At 41.5% G+C, this 25,926-nt stretch overlaps 1 protein-coding gene and 1 non-coding gene across 3 annotated transcripts in view; one reads left to right on the top strand and one right to left on the bottom strand.

Annotated features, from left to right (window-relative positions):
• LOC139784680 (uncharacterized) overlaps window positions 1-21,357 on the bottom strand; it is a 34,755-nt gene extending 13,398 nt beyond the window's left edge. Inside the window, exons 1-2 of one of the 2 annotated variants that reach the window (XM_071723872.1) lie at window positions 5,099-5,114; window positions 4,643-4,890 (exon numbers count right to left, since the gene is read on the bottom strand). The gene's annotated coding sequence lies outside the window, so the exon portion shown is untranslated. Of the gene's footprint in view, window positions 1-4,642; window positions 4,891-5,098; window positions 5,115-21,203 lie in introns of those variants that run through there. The other variant, XM_071723873.1, reaches the window with a different exon arrangement.
• On the top strand, window positions 11,742-11,896 carry LOC139784685 (5.8S ribosomal RNA). The gene has a single exon (XR_011721635.1). It is a non-coding gene; the product is annotated as a 5.8S ribosomal RNA (ribosomal RNA).
• Window positions 21,358-25,926: the final 4,569 nt, after the last annotated feature.

The following is a 25,926-nucleotide window of genomic DNA, read 5'->3' as shown; positions in this document are numbered from 1 at the left end:
TTTAGTTATAAAATAGTAATAAAATTTCGAAATAAATAATTTTTTTTATTCCGGGTGAATATCGGAAATCAGTGTCCTCTAGTATTAAGAGGACTGCAATCTTAAGTCTAGTGTCTCATGGTTAGAGGATATTCCTCTAGATCTAGATTTTAAAATATCTTCTTGAGACCGTATTTCAGAGGAAAATCCTCTAAAATCAAGCGGGAGCCACTAAATGACAGAATATTTTTTTTGGGGTGATTAATAGTAATTGCATGAGTTAACTTAAAGTAACCTTTAAAGTATATTATAGAAATACTTAAAGTTTGGTTCGAAATCACTTCTAGTTTATCAATAGTTTATCAATAGTAATTTCTTTGGTAAACTTTCTAGTTTATTTTAAGTTTTTTTAAGTAAATTTTCCTAAGGGATGTTGTGATTCTTATCGAAGCAAACGTTTTTTCGCAGGTCGAAAGTAAAATTTCTTCCGCGAAAGTTTGTAATATCTTAAGTATTATTGTCTCCCCAAATCTCAAAGTAAGTGATTCTAAAGAGTAATGCATGCTGAACACGAATCCAGTGCAGTTTTTTTATTTTCATTGATTTCTATTATTTTATAAGCGACCAAACCTAAAACTTGTGTTCGGGGCGAAGTCGTTTCCAAGCCAAAACGAAGTCAAGAAAGCTAAATAATATGTGCCGCGTATGCTCGGAGATAATAGAAAACAGAGCCGATAAAAAACAGTGCATTTCGTGCAGGCGTAAGGCACACAACGAGTGCGTGCGCTCGTCAGACTCTGTTTTTACATGCTTTAACTGTTAGCGAAAAAGAAAATTGATTTTCTTGAAATTATTTTCCGCTTTCCATTTTTCTACTAAAAAACAATGAATAATGTGTATTCTATTATTTTTTATAATCAAAATTATGTATCTTTATTTAAAATCCAGTCCGAGAATGAAGACACGACTCCGCCCCGGGAATTTTGACTTTTCGATTTTTGCACCTTTGTCGTTTTTACTCTATACCGGTTGAACAAAGTGACGTAGACCAAAAATGCCCATATAAATTTTGTAGCCAAGGGTTCACTCTTTACAATGGTATACTATTTTTCACTAAAATGATTTATTTTGTTGTTAAAAATCGGCACCGAAAAAAAGGGCCGACTTCGCCCCAGTCTCCCCTATATTATGCTTTCCGATTTTGGATTAATTCGATATAGAGTTAGTCGAAAGATAATAAAAATCTTATAGAAATAGTCTTAATTTCTCAATTAAAAGTAATTGTGAAGATGACAAAGCAAGGTCGAAGATGACAAAGATATCAACTAACTAGTATTTGACATCAACTATTTATCGATGCAATTGACGTCAATTCAACTAATAATTTCTGGCTGGATTGTTAATCTTAAACAGCGTATAACAATTAATATTGCATTGAGAAATTGAAATGATATTTGTTATGGCTCATCTTCTTTAATTTAAAAAGTAAAGAGGAGAAGTGGTGATATATTTGTGTTAGACAGATATATTCAATTGGCGAAACTTCCGAAAACGTCCGTGCTCAGATTTAGGTAAAACTTTGTGAATAGGTTCCTTTTTGATAAAAAAGACATATACCAAAAGAATATTTTGCGACTCCAAAGTTTAGCAACTTTTTTAACATTTTTAACTTGCTGCCTCCGCGCATACATTTTCCACGCGAAACCGAGCGCGAAACAAACCAAAACAGCTCTCAATGTAAACAACCATAAAGTTATACCCGTCAAAGTCATAACATAAACATCATTGGCGAAACTTCAGAAAATCAGAAACGTTGTAAACTACGATGCATAGTTTTCGAGATATCAATTTATATAATCTATCACATAGTATAATAACATACACAGAATTAGCAGTGAGAGAGAGAGAGAGAGAGAGAGAGAGAGAGAGAGAGAGAGAGAGAGAGAGAGAGAGAGAGAGAGAGAGAGAGAGAGAGAGAGAGAGAGAGAGAGAGAGAGAGAGAGAGAGAGAGAGAGAGAGAGAGAGAGAGAGAGAGAGAGAGAGAGAGAGAGAGAGAGAGAGAGAGAGAAACAGTACACACGTAAGCGAGGGAAGGGCTACCGCACCTCCCCCGAAAGCAAGGGGTAGGTGGGGGTGAACCTCGGTTTGCGTGAAAAGTGTATGCGTGAACTTTTCATGCGTGGAAAGTTAATATGAATTTTTAAATAATACTTCAATTGTGTGTATATAAACAGTACACACGTAAGCGGGGGAGGGGCTACCGCACCTTCCCCGAAAGCAGGGGGGGTGGGGGTAAACCTCGGTTCGCGTGAAAAGTGTATGCGCCCACTCGGCATGTTATGTTGCTGAAATATTGAAATATTCGGAAATGGTGCAGAAATATTTCGTTAACATTTTATTTGTAACTATGCATCGGAAATATTTCAGAAATGTACCTGCATCATGTTTTTTATAATATTGCATTAACAATATTTCTGAAATCTTTCAGAAAGTTGTTTACAATATTTATAAGTTTCTGTAATATTGCAAAAAAATGTAGCAGATGCAATATTTCAGAAATATTTCTGAAACATTATAAAACTAATATTACGTTTGCATTGCACGAATAATATTTCTATAACATATCAAACGCAACATTGCATTTAAAATATTTCTGAAAAGTTTCTGAAAGATTGCGTAGGTAATGAAAAATTAAATTGCAGGCAGTGAATTTCCACAATATTGCAGAAGAAATATTGCAGATGTAATGGTTTAGAAACATTTCTGATACATGATAAAACTATTATTTACATTTACATTGCACGCGTTATATTTTTAAATGTTTCACATACAACATTGCATTTGTAATATTTCCGAAAAGTTGCTGACACCCTTTAGAACTTATAAAAAATTAAATTTATTATTATATAATTATTGCATTTTATTGCATTTTTTCTCTTTTATTAAAAATTTTCTGATATTCCAAATTTTGTCATATGGTATTTTTAATATAAAATATAAAATATTTAATAATATTTAATATAAAATAATATTCGACGTTGACTGGCAAAAAAGATTTATTCGTATATCTGTATTGTTAATATTTTATGCGATAGCTTTATGCTCATCAAAATAAGCAAGTATAAGAAAGAAAAAAGCGTCAGAGTCAGAGGATTACCACTACCCTGTTCAATCATCGATGTCAAGCAACAAGGTGCCGGTATACTACTTGGATGTGACCGGCTGAGAGAGAGCGGACTTCGGACAAACGCGCGGCGGCTATACGCACATGGCTTAATATATTTTTTTTTGTTCCGGTAACAAAATATTTCATTTTTCACATATCAACAAATAGTTTTTGCGTCAGTAACAAAATTTTGTTTGCTAATACAAAACATTTTTCTCAGTGTAAAATGTATTTGAAATATCTCTGAAGTGTTTCTGCAATATTTCGTAGATATATTTCAGAAATATTTCATATTACCAAAATATTGCCGAAATCTTTCAGCATGGTTGCATTTGAAATAATTGCGGACATTGAAACATTGCCGAAATGATGTAGAAACGGTCGTGAAATATTTCTGAAATATTAATGAAAGGTGTAATATTTCAAATGGAATTTTGCAGAAATGTTTCTGAAATATTACATGCCGAGCGGGCGTGAAGGTTTGGTTAATTTTAAGGGTACGATTGAAATTAGATACGCCCGTGTTTCTACTATAACTAACCGAATATATTTTGTATGATACGAGTTACAATAGGTATGTCTGACGAAGGGAAGAGTTACTACGCTACTGAGAAAGGAAGCTCGCTAGTCTCGCTACTGCGAGAGATCACACGGAATCCTTTGTGAACGCTTCCCAATGCTGCATTCTGATAGGCTGTTCTATGCCGGTCGCTGGTTGGTCGTGTTTATGCGGCTGTAGCCACAAAGGCGCAGTAGGTTCCGCCCCCCTGCGGGGGGCTCCACTATTATTAAACTAGACACATAGTGTGCCTCCAAAGTACATGCGTGAGCTTTCCACGCATGGAAAGTTGTAAACCCATGTGACACTCTTTTCGCGTGGAAAATGTATGCGCGGAGGTAGCAAGTTAAAAATGTTAAAAAAGTTGCTAAATTTTGGAGTCGCAAAAAATCCTTTTGGTATACGTCTTTTTTATCTAAAAGGAACCTATTCACAAAGTTTCAACTAAATTGGAGCACGGACGTTTTCGGAAGAACAGCCAAATTATTTATACAGTTCTAAAATATTGTCTATAAGATAGAGAAATATCTCATAAGAACTTATAATCGCGTTCATAATGTTTGCGCATTATGTATGTTTACAACTTAAACTCTTCTTCTCTCAAGCTCGCGCGACTCATGCAATTTACACGGAATAAACTTGATTTTCTCCCACTAATGTAGCATTTTTGTAAAAAATCATATTTTCTTAAATTATATTAAAGTATATTAAATTATGTGTCATATAATTTATTCAGGTGCTTTTTATTCCTATTTACCTATACACATATTATTGCATTATTAGCAAGTTAATTTCATATTTTTTAAATATAATACGGTATAAGTGAGTTCACTATAATTACATGTTTCACAAGGCTTTATCTAAAATTTTTATTAATAAATTCCGATTGAATATCAGTTTGAGGAAAACAAAGCGTTGATAATAATCGACACACTGACCTGTAAATTGCTTCGACTTTGGTCGTTTATTTCACTTAAATGCTCACTTCACTGTGTCGTTTCAAAGCCAGCCGCGAAGTGATACACGCAGAACGCAGAAGTGACAGGCTATATCTACATCAGTGCATTTTTTTATACTCTCGAATGAAATTGCGAGTATACGTATATTTTCATTCGGCACTGCAGATGACGACTGTCACGAACACGACATATGATCTGCTTGGTCACCATTTATACCGTCGAACTTTCTGATTTATTCTTAGATAACTGAGACTTGGCCAACATTTGGTCTGTTCTTTACAGCTGAACTGGCTGCACTAGTTCAGAGTTCATCCTTTTCCTTCCAATGTGGTGTAAAAAAGATAAACTCTAAACTAGTGCAGCCAGTTCAGCTGCAAAGAACAGACCTATTAAACACATGTCGATTTAGCTCTCAATAAACCAATAGACGCTAACTTAAATGAGCTAACTGAGCGATGATAACACTCGTGTGATCATAAACTGAATACGACAACCAGTTAGAAGCAGTAGAAGCGTACACTTATCATCCTGGTATTGAGACAAGAGAGGGGGATCTTGTTTCATTAAGACTGGCAAACGTTAAAGGAAATTATAAATGAGTATATATTGTAGGTATATGAATGTGTGAAAATATGTAATCCTATATTAAGGAAGAAAGATTTCAGAGGAATGCATAAAATTCATCAGATTTTGCACAAAAAAGCTTACCTTTTGTTAAAATAATTCTTTGTTAAACTTTTGCTGCTGTTGCTAAATTATAGCTCTCGCTGCAAAAAATACTACTGTCGCTGCAAAAAATGTTGGTTATCCTTATTTTACAATTAAATTTGCTGTAATAGCTAATCCTGTGAGGATGTACGATTTCCAAAATTAATTCATGCATTATTCGTCGCCGCCCATAATGCCGTCATCCTAAACTTGAATAATTTTTCTGAACGGCGAGAATCGAGCGAGAATATAGTGGAATTATTCACGAAGGTCGTCTATCATGAGCGTTATCTCGGGATATGAAATTTATATGTGATATTTAAGGGAAAAAAATTTCCGCGGATTTCATACTCTGCGTCAATATATGAATCTCAGTCAATATACATATTGTTCTTTTATTGAATAGATGAAGCAAAACAAAACTTCATCAACGTACTGATAATTGAAGTGGCAAATGCATTATTTGCTTATTATATATTTTTGCCTGCATGTATACATTTCATTTATTACAAAATTGTATATATTTGGCATTATTGTTCTCTTAAAATATTTATTCTTCTTCGATTTCATGGCTAAGTTAAGTAAAAATATGAATTGTCTACTAATCTCTCAAATCACATAAAAATTTTTATATATATTTTTTCATTTTCATTCACATGGTAACTACTTTTTTGATAGTATATGCGTCTCTAACATTTTTCTACTTAACTTATTTCACTGTTAATGTAGCTTAGATTTAAATAATCATTAAAATATTAATCAAATTTTGATATTTACAATTTTATGATGATTATTACAAAAGTAATTTAGTAAATTTGGAACTGAGATATAAAAAGTTGATAACATGTTAACTATCGTAAGAATTTCCGGTACGTAATCTTAAGGGGATGCTGGAGTGACGGCCGAACTTCCTCGATGTCGATAATGTCAACATTTCTAATTTTGTTTTTCCTATATCTGTCTTTGTCTAACGAAATGACATCTGTCTTTGTTCGATTGCTGCGCCATCTCTGCTTACTAGCCTGCGTGTATATTTTTGTGGAAAATATACACGATTTCTTCGAAGCTCTAGTTTTTTTTCCAGGCTTTCAATCTCAATTTCAACGGTACGTTATTGTTTGTGCACGTATTCTGAAGAGTGGGAACATTTCATTTCGTACATATAACTTATACAACTGTTTATATTAGAAAATATGGTTATGAGGTGACAGCATTTTAACATTTTTTTTCAATTATCACTAATTTTTTATATTCCCACTCTTCATTAGTACCTATACTTTACTCCTGTAAAAGGATTTTGCGATCTATAAAGCCGTTTCAAAGAACGAGCTCTGACTGTTTTTGTCGGTAATTGTCCCCTGTCCAGGATCCCCTTAAGTGCGTGAAGCACGTATGTTACTAACAATAAAAAACAGTTCGTGTATTTAGAATATAATATAATATAAAAAAAGCAAATAACGAAAGTAAATTATGAGGAAAAAAAGTTAAATATTTCTGCTAAAATATTTCTGCAATGATTTTAATGTCGGCAATCACCCAGATAGCAAAGCGTGTCTGAACAAAATCGCGCAACCTGTGATTGCTTATGCTAGCAACTTGCCGTACATTTGCTTCAATTGATTTCGAGTAATTTAATATTTGAAGCAACATGCAGGCAACATTGGATATATGTATTGCCAGCAATTTGTCGGCAAGAGAGCAGCATCAAATTTACTTCGCGTTGCCAGCAATATGACAGCATTGTGTGATTCTATGAATTATTACAGCAACATGACAGCAACAGCTCGAATTTTGAATCAGACGATTTTAGACCGCAGCGTAAGTTGCCAACAAGTTGCTGGCAAGTTGCTATATAAAATTGTTATATCGTGAAGACATCAACTTGCCGATAAATGCGGACTCAGTTGCCACAATTCTGATAGCAACACATAATATAATATGTTGTCGACAATGCAAACACGTTGCTATCTGGGCATATATTATCAAAATGTGTTTATCTATATTCAGTATAATGATAACAATATATCGATACTATATTGATACTATAACGATAAACAATAACAATAATCACAGACAATAATATTTCAAAACATTTATTCAAACAATAAGATCATTTATACAAAGTATGCTTATTAGACATTTTTAACTTAACGATATAGATTCAAATTAATACGTGATTATATAGTATAATATAAAGAAAAGACTGTAATATATAAAATTAATTATTTATCCATTATTTCATAATCGCACGCAATCTCTAATAGAATCTTTATGTATAACAGATGATATTTTGTTCTCCAACAATTCGCACAAATTGTTTCGCTGTTCAGGAAGTTAATTGACGCGATTGTAAAATCGCACAGCAAACGTTACGACATCCGCGCAAGTCATCGTTGTCTGTGATAAGTCTCTATCTTGATTATATTATATTACTCGATTTGACAGCGTAATTGGATTATGAGCGTGACATTGCAGCATTGGAGTAATAAAAAAAATTTATTATGATGCAATAATAGATATTTACCCGTTTACCTTATAGCAAATGCTTTATTTCCTTATATCCCAGACTTTGTCCAGATGAAACCATTGTGTACTTTAATTATATATAATATATATAATAATTATATTTATGAAACCTCTGCATATTCTTGTCTGTGCACGTTTATGTATGTTTATCCCGCGGAAAAGAGTTAAATATGTTTTAAATATGGTTTATATTAGTCATTTATATGAACGAAATTAAACTCAAATAAAAACCAAATATTGAATATAAAAGTAATTAAATTTAAATATGTTCCAAATTTGGATCCAAATTAAATTTAAATAAGATCTTGCTATTGGATTTAACTTGTCCAGGCGCATATATGGATCATATTAATATTTAATAAGCATCTAACCATCCTGAGTTCAAATTTTATTTGTATTTGAAACAAATAAAATTTTAATTAACACCCAAATTAAATTTTTATTTAATTGAAAGTGTTCCCATTGACCCATCATATATTCATATTTAATCAAAAATTGTGATTCATAAGATTTTAATAAACCTGCGAGTTATGTTAGTCTTGCGTTGTAGTCTGTTAGGTTATAGGTTTATTATTGAATTTTGTCATTATCAACCACAAATCTGCATGTTTAATTATGTTAATTATTTTATACTGTCTACATCGTACATATATTTTATAATTTCAGTTTTAGTTATGTAGGTCATTGGCTTCCCACATAGCATGCATACCAAAAAGACGTCCAGAAGATATCCCGAAGATATATTTAGGAGATAGGATATCTTCTCGGGATATCTTCGGGACGTCTTTTTGATATGCATGCTATGTGGGTTTTTAATCATTTTAAATATATATGTATCGAAAAACAGGCAAATTATGTATTTTCTGTTAAGACATGGATATTTCATCATTTCGATATCGATTCAAAGCTATTTTGATTTGCCTGTCAAATATATAATAACATTGCCATTATATAGAATGCAATATGAATAAAAAATTATATTGTATTGGCAGACATGGATAATGTAAATATTTTATAATTTGAGCATTATAATAATTGCGTTACAATATTAATTTTTTTAGGCTTCCATTTCCATTAAATAGTTACTTTATAACTGTAAAAGTCACAACAAAATTCCTGTTTGTAATTTGACAATTTTAAAAATTAAAATATTATATAATAGGTACATTTTCAGTACTACATCCGCTCATTTATTAAACAAGAAGTTAAATTAAGCAACTAATTAAATTATTAATATTAAATATTAATACAATAAGATATTTGTATTTACATTTATCAAAATAAAAAATAAGTTCAATTATGAAAATAAATATTAATAATTGGACTTATTAAAAATTAAATAATTTGTTCAGATATTGCGCTCGAATTCTTTTCGCGTTTTACAACGTCCGATCGTTTCACATTAGATGGCGCGACGCGCGAGTCGCCACTCTCAAAGAGCCCCCGCCTCCTTCCTCACTCGTTAGGTGTCATGGCCGCACTTGCTTGCGTTTCTTCGAACGTGTCGAGTCCGTTATTTCTTTCTTGACGGATTGATCGTTGCGGCGCGTGTTCTGGAGACTAACCGAGCGAGAGTCGGATCACCAGGGAGAGCTCACCGCCAGGAAAGGGAGAGCTGCGGCAGCTAGCGTCCGAGAGGGAGGATCGAGGCGAGGAATCCGGTTCAGCGAGCGGAGTCCTTAAGGAGGTTGGTTAGTTCTCGGTGCGAGGCAGGCGGCGCGGCAGGGGGAAAGCATATAGGTTAGATTTTCGTCGCGTGAAATAAACGAATTTTAGCAAATAAATATGTGGAATGCATTTAATTGCTGTTTCTTAAGGTTTAAAAAGAGTTGTTTGTACAATTGAAACCCAAATACGTTATTATCCACATTGAAATGTGGAAATAATAAATGTGGTCCTGTTTTTTTTATTTTTACAATTTCTTGATAACTATAAAGACGAATCATTTCAGTCTTCGAGAAAGTTTTTCCTAAATATGTAAAGAGTTATTTGCACCTATTTTCACTAAATTCTTATCATTTTTAATATGCTTTCGAGAGTTACATTACAGGTTAGGTAACATTTTTGCTGTGTCGCCCGTGTATAAGAGAGAGACAAGAGTATAACTTCAATAATTAATTACTCGACAACCATGCAGACGATTATCTTCAACTTTGGCATATATGGACGACAGATTCCCATAGACGAATATTCTCCATTGAACTAATTCTTATCAAATTGATTTGACTAACCACCCTCCTTAAGAGATTCTCATTGGAACGCCATATTTGTTACTTTCATTTGAGGGTTCATATTTTTAGGGTTTATACCGTCATTTTTTAAGGATTAATCATTAATTGAAGGTTAACTATCACTTGAAGGTTAACCATCATCCGAAGAAAAACTCTTAAAGTTGGATGTGATTTCGGACCGCCAATTGAAGATTAACCTTCAAATGATGGTTAACCTTCAATTGGTCCGAAATCACACCCAACTTTAAGAGTTTTTCTATGGTGTTTTTTTAACGGTTAACACCAAAAGTTGAGTGTATTTTTCCATAAGGGTTCAGTTTGATTAAGTATATAAAAAATGTCTCTATTTTTATTCTTTTGAGCTAGCAAATTGTATTCTTGGTTTTTGTTGCTAGCGATTAATATTTGTTTTTATGTATTCGATTACTGCGCAAGTGTTGCGCATTTCGTTAATTTTATCAGAAGTTTACTTATCTTCTTTTTGTACCATTGGATTTAAAGCAAACCAATATAAACACAATAATTGTAATTTATAAACGTTTTTTTTATCTTATAACTCATTCTCTGTTGATACCATATTCTCTAATCCCATTATTATCCTAATTAGCAGACAATGTTTTTTAAACGTTTGAAAAATATTTGAAAATCAGTTTTAAACACATATTACAAAACGTTTGAAAAACATTGCCTGTTGATTGAAACCGCAAAATTTCGGCAAGCTACAACAGGGGCTGGATTTTTGAATTTATTCGCAAGAGAAAGGTATGCGCAAATTCTACTCTTACAGAAAAGTTGCAAGTTGATCGCATGGCTTTTAGTTAATCAACTTGCAACTTTTTTATAAGAGCAGAATTTCCGCATACGTTTTTCTTGCGAATAAATTCAAGGCTCCAGCTCCAGGTGCGCGCGCGCTGTGCCTTAAAAGCCTCATTAAGAACGTATAAAGGTCTTATTTGAATTTAATTAAATTTAAATTAGATTTAGAACTTATTAAGAACATATAAAGGTCTTATTTGAATTCAACATATTAAGAACATATAAAAGTTTTATTTGAATTTAATGAAATTTGAATAAAATGTACAACTTATTAATTTCATATATGGTTTCAATAAGATTAATATTTAAATTGAATATATTAGCTAATTAAATCCTTATTAAGCCAAATTAAATACGAATATTTTGATGATGAAATGATACTGTAAGAAGTACGTATATATACTTTGTATACTACGAAACATACGTACGAGTATACACGTCGATTAAGAATATACGACATGTATTCATATGTTCGAGATTTTTAATCGAAATGTATATCGGCATTTCTTCTTATATTCTTAATTAAGTTTTATATATAGAACAAATATGAGCCATATTAATGCAGTTATTCAGCATTAATTTAAATCAAATAAAATTTAAATGGAGATTTTATTAAGATCCATATAAAGTTCATATTTAACTGTTTTCCGCGGGTCGTTGTGCCGCGTAGCCCCCGTAAAAAGGGCGGCGGTCCGCGCGTGCTCGGATGCGCGGCCAGGCTGATCAAAGGGCCCAAAAAACCCGAGACGCATACGGAAAACGTTGAAGCGTCGTTGTGAACGCAAAGCAGAAACGATTACCCTGAACGGTGGATCACTTGGCTCGTGGGTCGATGAAAAACGCAGCTAATTGCGCGTCAACTTGTGAACTGCAGGACACATGAACATCGACATTTCGAACGCACATTGCGGTCCACAGATACAATTCGCGGACCACGCCTGGCTGAGGGTCGTTTTAGTACCAACATACTGCTTGCGCCCTCGCGTACGACGGCTACGGCGTTAGCGCCTAAAGCCTCGACGCGCGTACGGACGTACGAGCGATTGTTGGACGTTCGCCACGAGTGTTATAAGTTTCGCTGTGCGAGACTTCCTCTCTCGCTACACAGACAGAGAAAGTGCGAGTCCGTCTCCACGCGCACTTGGGCGTCGTCCGAAATGAAACGGGAGGATGACAAACTGACTAAACGGTTAACGCGCGTGACGGCGTCCCGGGGAAGAGCGCTGAGAGAGAAAGTAGGAGACGCGAGAGAGCGGCAGTCGCTCTACGCGCCGCTGCTTTACGCGTCGTCGGCCTCCGTTCGCCAGAGAGCCGAACGGTAGGCGTAGGGATCCTTTAATGAGGGATAGGACAAAGCCGCCATTAATGGGAGCGGAAGTGACGGCAGGCATTACGCGTCATTTTTGAATAAAACAAAATAACTGTATCGAAAATATGTCTACATAAATTCAATTCTAATTGAGGAATTATTTCAATTAAATTGAAATAAATAAATAAAACTTAATTAAATGAAATAAATTCCATAAATTAAGTAATTAAGTAAATAGTAACAAACAATAAATACTGATAAATTTAATTTATCACAAAAAGTTAATAAATTCAGTAAATAATGCAATAAATAATTTTTTTGATAGAGTTTTTATATAAATTTAGCAAATTTGTAAATTCAATAAATGAAAAAAACAGAACAATTTTGAAAATCATTTTTATACTAAAAATGTGTTAGCGCGATAGTCTGAGCTTATATTTATCAATATTAGTTAATTTGATGATTTATAGTTGAGGTTATGTATTCTCTATATATATTCTCATTTTAGTATTAAATGATAATATAAAATCACATTCAATTTTAATGAAATTGGATTTATTAAGTACAATGCTTACACTTTTATTTTTTCTCTTGCTCACTTTATCAGTTATAACACAGTATGTACAGTTATATTGTGGCTATATGTCATAAATTGACATATACTATACACTATCTTTACTAAAATATACTCAAAGCGGAAATATCCCATTAATGCGGACGACCAATCCGCATCCTGCAGCCTCGGTGTCCTATCCCTCATTAAAGGATCCCTAGGTAGGCGGGCGGGCGTGCGCCCTCTTTTCTCTCCGTCTTATCAGCCCCATTCTGTCTGTCGGAGCTGCTGTGGCTCTTTGCGCGCCGAGCGCCACGACATGCCACACGATCACACGGAGCAGTGTATCGTGCGAACCGACCGCGTGTCCGAGTCCACGAAAGCGAGCTTCTCTCTCTCGCGAGAGCGAGAGAAGAAGAATAACACTTAGTTAGGACCGGCACGCGTCGTCGTGTACTCGTCGTCGAACGACCGCTGTGTATCCAGCACACCGCCTATCCTGCCCCGTATTGCGCACGAGGACGATCGACGACTCCTCGACGACACGACAATCTCATTGTGTCTCTCTCGTCGAGCGAGGTTCGTCTCGTCGCGCGTGCGTATTAAAATTGCTTGACGACCTCAGAGCAGGCGAGATTACCCGCTAAATTTAAGCATATTATTAAGCGGAGGAAAAGAAACTAACTAGGATTTCCTTGGTAGCGGCGAGCGAACAGGAAAGATTCCAGCACCAAATCCCGCAGTTCCGTTGCAGGGAAATGTGATGTTTGGGAGGGTCCGCTTATTCCGAGGTGTCGCGCCGCGTCCAAGTCCATCTTGAATGGGGCCACTTACCCGCAGAGGGTGCCAGGCCCGTAGCGACCGGTGCGCGTCTCGGGAGGATCTCTCCTTAGAGTCGGGTTGCTTGAGAGTGCAGCTCTAAGCGGGTGGTAAACTCCATCTAAGGCTAAATACGACCACGAGACCGATAGCAAACAAGTACCGTGAGGGAAAGTTGAAAAGAACTTTGAAGAGAGAGTTCAAGAGTACGTGAAACCGTTCAGGGGTAAACCTAAGAAACCCAAAAGATCGAACGGGGAAATTGATCGTCAGCGACGCTGGCTTCGCGTCGGTGGGCGATATCCCGCAGGGCCTCGCGGCGCGCGCGCGGGCACGCTGAGGTGCGTTCGACGTCCGGCGTTCGTCGTCGTGCACTTCTCCCCTAAGTAGAACGTCGCGACCCGCTGGGTGTCGGTCTACGGCCCGGGTGCGGTGACTGACGCGTTGCCGGTAAAACGGCACGCGTCAAACCCCCGGTCGCCCGGCCGGCTGCCCGGCGGTACACGCAAGGTATCAGAAAGCACTTTATAACGCGCTCGCGCGCGCCCGCTCACCTCGGTGTGCGAGCGCATGTGTGTCGCACGATATGTGCGTCGAGGCCGTCGCAAGCGCGCGCCACGGTACACGGAGGCTAACGGACCTAGCGCCGTCACCGGTTCAGGCCCGCTGTTGGTCGTACGGTTAACCTTCGACAGGCCTACGAACGTCCGACCGCCCTTTGGGGTCCGAAGGAACCAATACCGGTCGGCGACGCTACTGCTTTGGGTACTCTTAGGACCCGTCTTGAAACACGGACCAAGGAGTCTAACATGTACGCGAGTCATTGGGACTTGAGCGAGATACCTAAAGGCGTAATGAAAGTGAAGATCGGCCCCGGTTGTCGACCGAGGGAGGATGGGCCGCGTCGCGATGCGGCTCCGCACTCCCGGGGCGTCTCGTTCTCATCGCGAGAAGAGGCGCACCCAGAGCGTACACGTTGGGACAAAAGATGGTGAACTACCTGATCAGGACGAAGTCAGGGGAAACCCTGATGGAAGTCCGCAGCGATTCTGACGTGCAAATCGATCGTTGGAATTGGGTATAGGGGCGAAAGACTAATCGAACCAATCTAGCTGGTTCCCTCCGAAGTTTCCCTCAGGATAGCTGGCACTCGGCCGTAAGGAATGTGTAACAACTCACCCGCCGAAGCAACTAGCCCTGAAAATGGATGGCGCTGAAGCGTCGAGCCTATACTCTGTCGTCAGCGGCGAGTGAAGCGGCCGCGTGGGGAGCGCCTCGCGACGTCTTGCCACGCGCCGCCACGAAGCCCTGACGAGTAGGAGGGTCGCGGCGGTGTGCGCAGAAGGGTCTGGGCGCGAGCCTGCCTGGAGCCGCCGTCGGTGCAGATCTTGGTGGTAGTAGCAAATACTCCAGCGAGACCCTGGAGGACTGACGTGGAGAAGAGTTTCGTGTGAACAGCCGTTGCACACGAGTCGATCCTAAGCCCTAGGAGAAATTCTATGTCAATGACGGCGTACGATACTCGAGTGTTTTTGAGAGACGACACACGCCCGTCGGGCGAAAGGAAATCCGGTTCCTATTCTGGAATCCGGCAGCGGAACCGCATACAATTCGGGGCCTCGTAAGAGTGATTGTCGGGGTAACCCAAAATGACCTAGAGACGCCGTCGGGAGATCCGGGAAGAGTTTTTTTTTCTGTATAAGCGTTCGAGTTCCCTGGAAACCTCTAACAGGGAGATAGAGTTTGGAACGCGAAGAGCACCGCAGTTGCGGCGGTGTCCGGATCTTCCCCTCAGACCTTGAAAATCCAGGAGAAGGCCACATGGAGGTGTCGCGCCGGTTCGTACCCATATCCGCAGCAGGTCTCCAAGGTAAAGAGCCTCTAGTCGATAGACTAATGTAGGTAAGGAAAATCGGCAAATTGGATTCGTAACTTCAGAATAAGGATTGGCTCTGAGAAGCGGAGCGTGTCGGGCTTGGTCGGGAAGCGGGTTTGGCTGACATGCCGGGCCTGGGCGAGGTGAACAGATCGGCGTTCTTGCGCCGGTTCCGGGATCCGAGCTTGGTCCCGTGTCTTGGCCTCCCGCGGATCTTCCTTGCTGCGAGGCTTCCGTGGCGGCGCGAGCCGTCGTGGTCGTCCTCTTCGGCCGCCATTCAACGCTCAGCTCAGAACTGACACGGACTAGGGGAATTCGACTGTCTAATTAAAACAAAGCAGTGCGATGGCCCTCGCGGGTGTTGACGCAATGTAATTTCTGCCCAGTGCTCTGAATGTCAACGTGAAAAAATACAATCAAGCGTGGGTAAACGGTGTACCCTGTGCCGTTTACCCATAAAACGGCCGTGCTGCTGCCCAATCCCAAATACTTGGCGTAACAGATGCAGCCGGCCGTACAGAACAGGGGAGCAATTCGCGAGGCGTTTCGCGGCGGGAGCTCGTCTAACGTGGGCTGTGTCCGACACGAGCGAATAGTCGGTTGACCATGTGCCACGATACCCATAAAACGACTTGGTTATGCCCAATCCCGGTCTCCGGGTAACAGATGAGCCCGGTCGTATCGATCAAACATGGGAGCGAGTGAACACGGCACTTGCGACGGTGACTCGTCAAACGTGAGCTACGATCGCTCGACACGGGTACCGAGGGGATAGGGAGCCCCACCACACACACGTGGCTAGTGGTGCCCTATCATTTAGTGTCGGACTCTCGGGGGCGTGAGGGTCGCTAGAGGACACGTGGAGAGTCTCGGAGAGACATACATGTGGTGCATGACCTTTATAAGGGGGGCTTCGGCCACCCCAACTCCGCAGTCTCTCGAGGCCGCCGTGCTGCGTGCCAGGAGCTGCGGAACGCCTGCTACCTGGGCAAGATCTTAGGTACAATCAGTGTCATAAACACATCAGTATCATATAGTAGTCGCCGGGAAACCGTGCCCCTACGTCTGAGGAGTCGGCTTGTCCGGGAGTATGTAATCGTAAGGTATGTGCTCTGTAAGAGGGAAATCCCCGGTGTCGACTCTGATTCTAGCGTGAAGGGAAGTACTGGGAAGAATCGTGCGACACCCCGGGACTGGGGTCCCCCGGTGCGGTCGTAACTATGACTCTCTATAAAGTAGCCAAATGCCTCGTCATCTAATTAGTGACGCGCATGAATGGATTAACGAGATTCCCACTGTCCCTATCTACTGGCGGGAGTAGCCATGACTCGCGAAGGACTTACAGGTCAGTGCTCATTTGCTGGGGCAGTAATAAGATGCGCTTACAGGTCGGCGCTCGTAGTAGAATGCGTCCTCGCGGCGCGAAGTGTTGCTTACTGGGGCAATACCCTTATGGAAAAATACACTCAACTTTTGGTGTTAACCGTTAAAAAGCACCATAGAAAAACCCTTAAAGTTGGGTGTGATTTCGGACCGCCAATTGAAGGTTAACCATCATTTGAAGGTTAATCTTCAATTGGCGGTCCGAAATCACACCCAACTTTAAGGGTTTTTCTTTGGATGACGGTTAACCTTCAAGTAATAGATAACCTTCAATTAATGGTTAATCCTTAAAAATGACGGTATAAACCCTAAAAACATGAACACTCAAATGAAAGTAACAACCCCTACAGCACGAAATATTGCAGCAACATTGCAGCAATAATTTCATGTTGCACAATATTACGAATATTGCAGCAATATTGCTGCAATATTGTTAATTTAATATTTTTTAAGTAACGTTGCAATATATTGCTGAAATATTGTTAATTAAATATTTTATAAGAAATGTTCCAATATATTGCTGAAATATTGTTAATTAAATATTTTATAAGAAATGTTCCAATATATTGCTGAAATATTGTAATTTCAATATTTTAGGAAATGTTACTATATAGATATTAGCAACATTATAACACAATAATGTATATTATATTTTGAAAAATTACAGATATATATTTCTTTTGTAATATAAAGTCTATGTCGCCGTTTGCGCTCGCCCGCGCGGCTCGCCGCCCGCTGTCACGTCGTCGTTCGCTCTCGCCTCGCGCGTATCCGTACCCTAACCAAAAAAGTCCGTCCCGTGGCCAGCACAGTTTCTCGCTCTCGCGCGATACCGTCGCGATCGTTTATCTAACATCGCAATCTAACATCCTGTGAGTTGTGACCCATAACCCTGCTCTTACACGCTTTACTATGGTGTAGACTTCGGCTGAGTTCCGATATTCACTGCCAGTACTACAAATCTATGGTTTATGTCATAGTCGGAGAGCTGACGACACTTTTGGCCAAGTGATTTTGTAATATACGATTTTCCTTTTTAACCTGCGTGGACGACTCTCCTTCGATAATCCGAACACCTGGCTGGCCGTACTTGGGGGGTTTAGAAGTACGCAGGTGAGAAAAAAAACGGATTTTCAAGTCATAGTGTAAGTCTTAATTTTTATCGGATATTGATAATTGGTCACTCAGGAACATGCAAATAAATTGCCAGTTTGATTGCTCGGGGGAATTAAGTCGCCAGGCTTAATTATAAATAATTAAAAATAATTATTTTCAAGTCATAGTATAAAAGCTGGGTTTTTTTTAGTAACAAGTATAGTGCTAACACGTGCCACCAAAAAAAAGCCAAGTAAAAATTTTGGTAGCAACATCTCTAAAAAAATTATTGAAAATGCACAATGTGTAATTTTTGACTTCAAAACAATTCGACACTTCAACAATGTTTCTTCAGAAAAGAAGATAATTGGACCAACACCACTATCTTCACAAATAACGCAACGCTGCGCCAGCAAATCAATTTTTTTTCACACACTATTTATTGTTTATCAATCTTTTCATAATAGTTAAAATACACGTTTTTAAAAACTCATGGACGCTAAAAACAATTGAGGCCATCGTCAGACCCCTGCGCCGCGCGGCGGCTTTGTGCATTTTCAGTAATTTTTTTTAGAGATGTTGCCACCAAAATTTTTACTTGGCTTTTTTTGGTGGCATGTGTTAGCACTATACTTGTTACTAAAAAAAACCCAGCTTTTATACTATGACTTGAAAATAATTATTTTTAATTATTTATAATTAAGCCTGGCAACTTAATTCCCCCGAGCAATCGAACTGGCAATTTATTTGCATGTTTCTGAGTGACCAATTATCAAGATCCGATAAAAATTAAGACTTACACTATGACTTGAAAATCCGTTTTTTTTCTCACCTGCGTACTTCTAAACCCCCTAGGTACGGCCAGCCAGGTGTTTGGCTTATCGAAGGAGAGTCGTCCACGTAGGTTAAAACGGAAAATCGTATATTACAAAATCACTTGGCCAAAAGTGTCGTCAGCTCTTGGACTATCACGTACATTATAGATTTTCAGTACTGAAAGTGAATTTCGAAATGCAGCCTTCGTGCGCTTGTCGTGCGCTTCGGCGAATCGCGCTTTTGTTATGTTTCGCGATCATGATCCGTCGCGTCGCGAGTGTGGCATTTGTTTCTCTAGCCTGTGTCGTTGCCACTGTATCCAGTCTGAATCTCGTAAGTAGAGAAGACATTTCCACGTTTCGAATTCGTACGTATGTACACGTGCAATACTTAAGTTAGTAAAAAATATATTTACATGTATATTAAATAATGTATTACTGATCCAATATATTATTATACTTCTTAGAAAAATATGTCTACGACACAAAAAAAGTATAGCATCGTCGAATTTTCTGACGGGTTACAAATAATTCCGTGTTCTTGGATTAATAATTATGGAAACGAAAGCATTTGGCCAGGCCATATCAAATCCCAATATACCTTGGATAAATTACTTGTAAAATTACAACTTCCACCAGGAACTGAAACATGGGATACGTGTAAAATAAAGCGAATTTTTGGCGCGGCAGGTAAATTTATATATATTTAATCAAATTATTATTTTAATAGGATTAATCTGCCAATATATTTTTAGAGGATTTGTGCATATTTCTCTAATAAAATATCTATTGTAACAAGCTTTAAAAATTATAAGATATCTTTCAATTTTTCTTTTGTTAAGATACTTGTGAACGAGCTCAAGACAAATTAGCAGAGGCTCTAGATACATCAACTATTTGTGATTCCGAAAATTTTTCCGAAGAAGAATGAAGATTACAAATGAAGAAGCAAAGGAGAAATAAAGCTCGAAAGCTGTACGATTCTAGTGGCTCTTCAGATGAAAGCAAGTCTGTAACATATCGTCGTCGTAAAGTATCAAGAAATGATTGCCACTATGAACAGAGAAAAGAAGGAATATCTAGTCAAACTAAAAAGATTGTACAATTGCCATCACTACCCAAGGAACCAATTTCACTTTCATCGCAATCGTCTCTTCCACCTTTGTCATACGAAGCTTCAACATCAACAACTGACAAAGCACAACGGAATGTACAAACGAGTAAGTTTTTATTGTTACTTATTGTTAAAACTTTATTAAATTTCGTTTCTGCTTGCTCAGTCTTTTCTACTTTTTCGTATTTTGTAGAAATAATACATCCCACTTGTATTTTCATTTCAAAATTAATTAATTAATTATGGATAAATTTTAATGAATTGTAGGTGAAACTCTGCCTAATATATTAGCTTCGTCTACTAGTACAAAGTCTCTGCCATCTCATTTCGAACGTTCTGATTCTCCAAAAGAAGAAATGGCATCCGAGTGTAATGTCCTTCGTGATCTATCTGATAATGGTACAATTTATTTTATAAAGTATTATTAAATGTATTTCTAAAGGAGATTAAAAGAAATTAAATATTACTTTTTTTTCCAGATTTTAAGAAATTTTTGGTAAAAAGTATACTGACAATATTAAGGAGAACAAAAAGTTTGGATGATAGAATGAGCAAAATTGAAAAAAAATCGGGAAACGCAAGTAGTAAATGAAGAAAACAAAGAGAATGTTACGTTGCCTTTCCATACTAATGAACAATTATTGGAATTTGAAAGAAAACTAAAAAATCCCATATTCTTCCAAAAAATGGTAAGTTACGAAATAAAAATTATAAAATCAATAGATTGATTATTATTAGATAATAACTATTATTTATAATGAACAAAGAATGCTTTTTATTTGGTGACTTAAGTCGACACAAGCGTCCTTCTGCACCACCATAGGAGGATGAAAGAAAGAGCAGAAAGTAAAAAGAAAAAGAAATTTAAAAAATAAAACTTAATACAGTTGGAAAAAATTCAATAAAAATAAAAAATAAAAATCTTTCTTTCATAAAATTAAATGTAGGGGAGACCGGGGCTAGACCGCTAACGGGGTAAATCCGCCAAATCAAATATCTCGGAACCTGTATATTGTGCGAACTCGCTATTAACATTGTAAACGCTGCTTATGGTACCCATGTGACCAACGGAGTTTCGGCAGGTTACCTGCCGTGTTATGATTTTTACGAGGGCAAACGTGTTTTCGGAAGGTGAAAGTTACATTTTCTGCGCGTGGAAATTTTGTAATATCTGCTATAATATTTGCTCTCCAAATCTCGAGGTACGTGATTATAAAGAGTAATGCATGCTGAACACGAATCCAGTGTAGTTTTTTCATTATCGTTGATGTCTAATATTTCGTGGGCGATCAAACCTGAAACTTGTGTTTGGGGTTAATCCGTCAGTAAGCAGTCCGGGTGCATTTCCAAGGCATTTCCGGGCATTTCCAGGCTCACTGCATATGGAATATGGATGAGATGGGAATTACAACCATTCAGACACCGAATAGAGTCATCGGACGTCGAGGAGTGAAACAAGTCGGGCGAGTGACTTCTGCGGAAAGAGGAACCCTCGTAACTATTTTTTAATAACGTTTCGCATAAAAATTTTAAATAAATTTTTATATTTTTCTCTTAAAAAACAATTATTAAGATGTATCCTATCATTTTTCAGGATTAGATGTACGTATATGTATTGAAAATGCAGTGTAACGGTTAAACCCCGGCATTTTTGAGATTTCAATTTTTGCACCGTTGTCGTTTTTGCTCTATACCGGTTAAACAAAGCGACGTAGATAAAAATTTTCTGTATAAATTTTGTAGCTAAAGGTTCACTCTTTACAGTGATATACCACATTTAACTACAATTATTTATTTTGTTGTTAAAAATCGGCACCGAAAAAAAACTAACGGTCTAGCCCCGGTCTCCCCTACTATTACAGTGCTATTTTAGTTTTAAAAAATTATTTTATTTTTATAGGACATTTTTTGTTCAGAATTAAATTTCCTATAAAATCTCAGTCTGGTCGGAACGTTCGGAGCTATCCTGTATATACAGGCATAGGAAGTATCTTCCCTCCAGGTGGTGGGGGGCGACCTCCCCCCGGAGCCTTTAGGGGCCCGGGGGAGCCTCCCACTACGGGTTTTGCGAACCCGGAGTGCCCGAGCACACCAGTACCGTAACCCACGGCATTCCTACGGGTCTGTCGTGGGCCGGGGAGTTCCCCCCGGGGAACTCGCGAGGCAGACTACCTCTATAAACAACTGTCCGGCCGGTCGGGGCCGTGAGGGAAGAGCCTTTGCTCTCCTAACCGACCTAAGGGAAGGTAAACCCTGACAGAAAACCGGGGGACCGGCTGCCCTGCTTAGGAGTCCGGGTCTGGGCGGGGCGGGTTGTCCGGGGAAACCCGGACGCAATTCCGGTCCCGCCCACCTGGATTCCAACGGCCGGTAGAGGATGGCGACCCTGACTGCAAACGCCCGGTCGGTCGGGACCGTTAGGGGGGAGTTTCCACTCCTCCCGCCGACCTAGAGGAAGGAAACCTCAATAAAAAAACCACGGGGAATGGGGGTCCCTTCTCGGCCATTGCACGTCGGTGCTCCGGCAGGTTCGGGGAGGGAGCAGGTTTCCCTGGGGAGTGAGGTAGTGGCGGGGGTCGCTCGCCTCGTTCCGGGGCTGATCGCGGGGGTCGGATCTCTCGGGCAATGGCCCGGTCCGGCGTTTGTGCGGCCCTGGGGCTTGGTGGACGTATCTCCCGTCCTACGTCGCCCCATCCCGGGGTTGGGCCATCTACCCATTGCACGCCGGTGCTCCGGCAGGGGGGTGGCTCGGGGTGCCCCTTGTGGGTGGGGGTAGAGTCGGCCGTGGTTCCCTTGGTGGGGGGGGGGGGGTCAAAAGGCCCGCGCTCCGTCCTCGGACGGAGGCGTCGCGACTCCGGTCGCGTGCGCTGCGGGTCTAGATCGCCTTTCCTTGGGGCCGCGAAGTCCCCCTCCTCATAGGAGGGGGGGAAAAACCGCCTCTCATTCGGCTCAGTACGTGGTGCTGGGTTCGGTGGGGGGCAGGCCCGCGCGAGGGAATTGCACACCAAGGACGTGGTCCCACGGTTCCCCGAGCGCGGAGGGTCGTCTCGGGCCGCTCGAAAGTACTTCGAGGTCGGGGCCGGGGCGATCTGGGTGGGAGACCCGTCGAGCCGCTCGGACGTACTCCGAGGTCGGGGTCGGCGGGTCTGGCCTCCGGACGTAAGGGCCGGAGGGGCGCGCGGAGGCTCGCTGACGGATGACTGCAACACCTGGGGGCATCCTGTGCCCTGGCCTGTCGCGGGCGGCGGGCGGTGGTGGGGGCCGGGATCGAGACTCTCGGCCGGATCCGCTCACCCGTCAGGCTTAGCGCGCGGTAGGTGTATGGTGGGGTGTTCCCCTACCCTGAGTCCGTCAGCGGGCGATTGGGGCGTCGGTGCGGAGGGTTCCTCGGCCGGCGACCCTGGATGTAGTGCCGGCTCCCTCGGCGGGAAGGGCGGTGGAGGGGTTGCAGCCTTCTACGCCCGGAACGTCGGGGGAGCCCCCTCCCGTCGTGGCAACGCCTCCCACGGTACCCTCGTTGTCGGAGGCGAGGGACCCCCGAAAGCCCTCGGTGCGTTAGCTCCTTGATGGGCTGCGCCCGAGGGGGAGTAAGGGGCAGGGACCCGTCCCGATGTACATTCCGGGACAGCGGTGTAGTCTGTCCCCCGGGGGAACCCGGGGCCCGGCCGGTGTTACAACCGGTCGGTGAGGGCATGCCCTGACAGACGGAGCCGTGGGGGGTAAGGGAAGAGATATTTCATGCAGAATTCACCTTTAAGTGCCCGGGGGGCGGAGGCTGAGAGTCGGGATCAAGGTTCCTCGGCCGACTCTCGGCGAGAGAGAGGGAGCGACTCCCAGACCCGGAGTGGGTCTGGGAATACCAGCAGGAATACCAGGAAGTCCGCGAGGGGACTAGCGAGCGCGCGCAATAAAAACGCTCCCTCAAACAGCGAGATCGGGGACATCCCCAATGTGGCTGTTTCTCTGAGAAGGATAGGAGCCGATACGGACTCGCTAATTGCCAAGTCGAGAGAATTTCTCGACAAGGCAAGAAACCTGGAGGACGTCCAGGACGAAGCGATAGTGGTGGTGGAAGACGAAGACACCACGGACGCCGAGATCGACCCTACAGACGCCGAGGGGGAGGCATCCGAGTGTTTAAACCCTAAAAATTCTTCTCGAACGGATGACGCGAGGGAGGAAGGAGGACAGGCGTCGGTCCTCAGCAACGAGGCGGGACAAGGGTCCTTAAATGACTTCCTGCAAGAGCGAGGGAAAGAGTCCCAGACTCAGCAGGGGTCTAGGACCACCAGAAGGACCAGCCTAGATGGCTACCTAAGGAATTATGGGGGGAGCGTGGATGGAGAGGATACCACCTCGCGTAAGGAGGATCCTCCCTTCATTCTTCCGAACAAACCCGCACCGAAGTGCGTAAAGAAGAAACGAGCCCAGGCAACAGACCCCGGCTCGGGGGGGAAGGGCAGAACGCAAAAGCGGGCCACCTCCCTGGATTCGAGAGGAAGATCGAGGTCGAACAGCCGGACTCGCTCAACGCGTAGTACGCGCAGTACAAGACCTGACTTCCGCGCGAGGCATGGTATAATGCCTCAAAAGGAGGACGAAAGCGCGCACGCTACATCGTCTGGAAGCGAGGAAGACGAAGTAATAGACGTGGACGTTAAGTCTGTTGAGGAGGATGGACCGGACATCTCCGAGGAGGAGAGGAAACGACTTTTAGGAGGGAAAGGATCGGGGAAACAAGGACGACCAATCACCACAGGGATAGGCATGGAAGATTAAACTGTCGGACCTTGGTATAGAGAAGGCACCAAACGTCAGACGCACGGCCGCTTCGGCCATGTGCTTCGAGGTGTCTGGTCCTCGCCATAAGGAGAAGGCAGATGCATTGGCCACCAGGATGACAGAGGTGCTTTCCGGCAGGGAAGGCGTGCGCGTTTCAAGGCCTGAGCTCACTTATGAGCTTAGGCTTACGAACATGGAGGGATCCGTGAACAAAGCGGAAATAATGGAGGCGTTAGCAACCAAAGGGGATATTTCCCCAATGGCGATTAAGGTAAAACCCTTGAGAAGAATCTCCAACGGATTATACACAGCCCTGGCCACCCTTCCCTTAGAGTCAATTAACAAGCTCATGAAGGAGACAAGGCTGGACATAGGCTGGTCAAGGGCCAAAGTGGAGGTCTTCCAGAAGCGACCCTTACAGTGCTTCCGTTGTATGGCAATGGGGCACACGAGGGAGACGTGCAAGAGTCCGAACGACCGCACAGGCCTATGCTATAGGTGTGGGCAGAACGGCCATTTGGCCAGCACGTGTCAGGCACCAGCGCACTGCGTTATCTGCGCCGAGACAGGCCTCCCAGCAAATCATTGCATTGGGGGAAAGGCCTGCAAGGGAGGGAAAGGCAAAAGCCAAAACGCGGCTGCCTCCAAGAAAAAGGGAGCTGGGAAACCGAGCAAGGGAGACGTTAAAACTTCCAGCTTGGTCCCCGTATCCCGCACAGAAAAGACAGGTTCGACAACTAGCCCGAATTCCGAACCTGAAACCAGCCGGAAGAAACCCATTAGGAAACTCCCGCAGGTAACAAAGAACACAAGGGTGGAACTGTCGCAAAACACGATAGCCACCCTTAAAAAAGGAGGAAAGACTCTGGGGAAAACAAAAGAGTCAACCCCCAAGCCTGCAAAAGCTGCGACAGGGGTTAAGGAAGACGTCAAGGCCGTCACGACGACCGACACAAGAGTCCCAGTCAATGAGACGATAAACAGCGGAGAATGGGCTACGGGCGAAGGATCTGAAGGATGGTCGGATCTCGCCATGGACGTTCAACCTGAAGCGGCACAAATACCCGTTGCCGCGGAAGTACAGGCGATGGAGGCTGAGGACCTCGGGGACACTGCCTCGCAATGTCCTTAGAGATCTTACAAATCAACCTCAACCATGCCCGCGCGGCCCAGGATCTGTTTCTACAGACGGTGGCCGAACGCGGGAGTGGGTTGGGGTTACTGTCGGAGCCGTAT

This window comes from Temnothorax nylanderi, unplaced genomic scaffold (assembly GCF_030848795.1).
Source record: "Temnothorax nylanderi isolate EJ_2023f unplaced genomic scaffold, tnyl_v1.0 TNYL_tig0660_pilon, whole genome shotgun sequence".
Classification (NCBI taxonomy): domain Eukaryota; kingdom Metazoa; phylum Arthropoda; class Insecta; order Hymenoptera; family Formicidae; genus Temnothorax; species Temnothorax nylanderi.
This window is presented reverse-complemented; position numbering and strand designations above follow the sequence as displayed.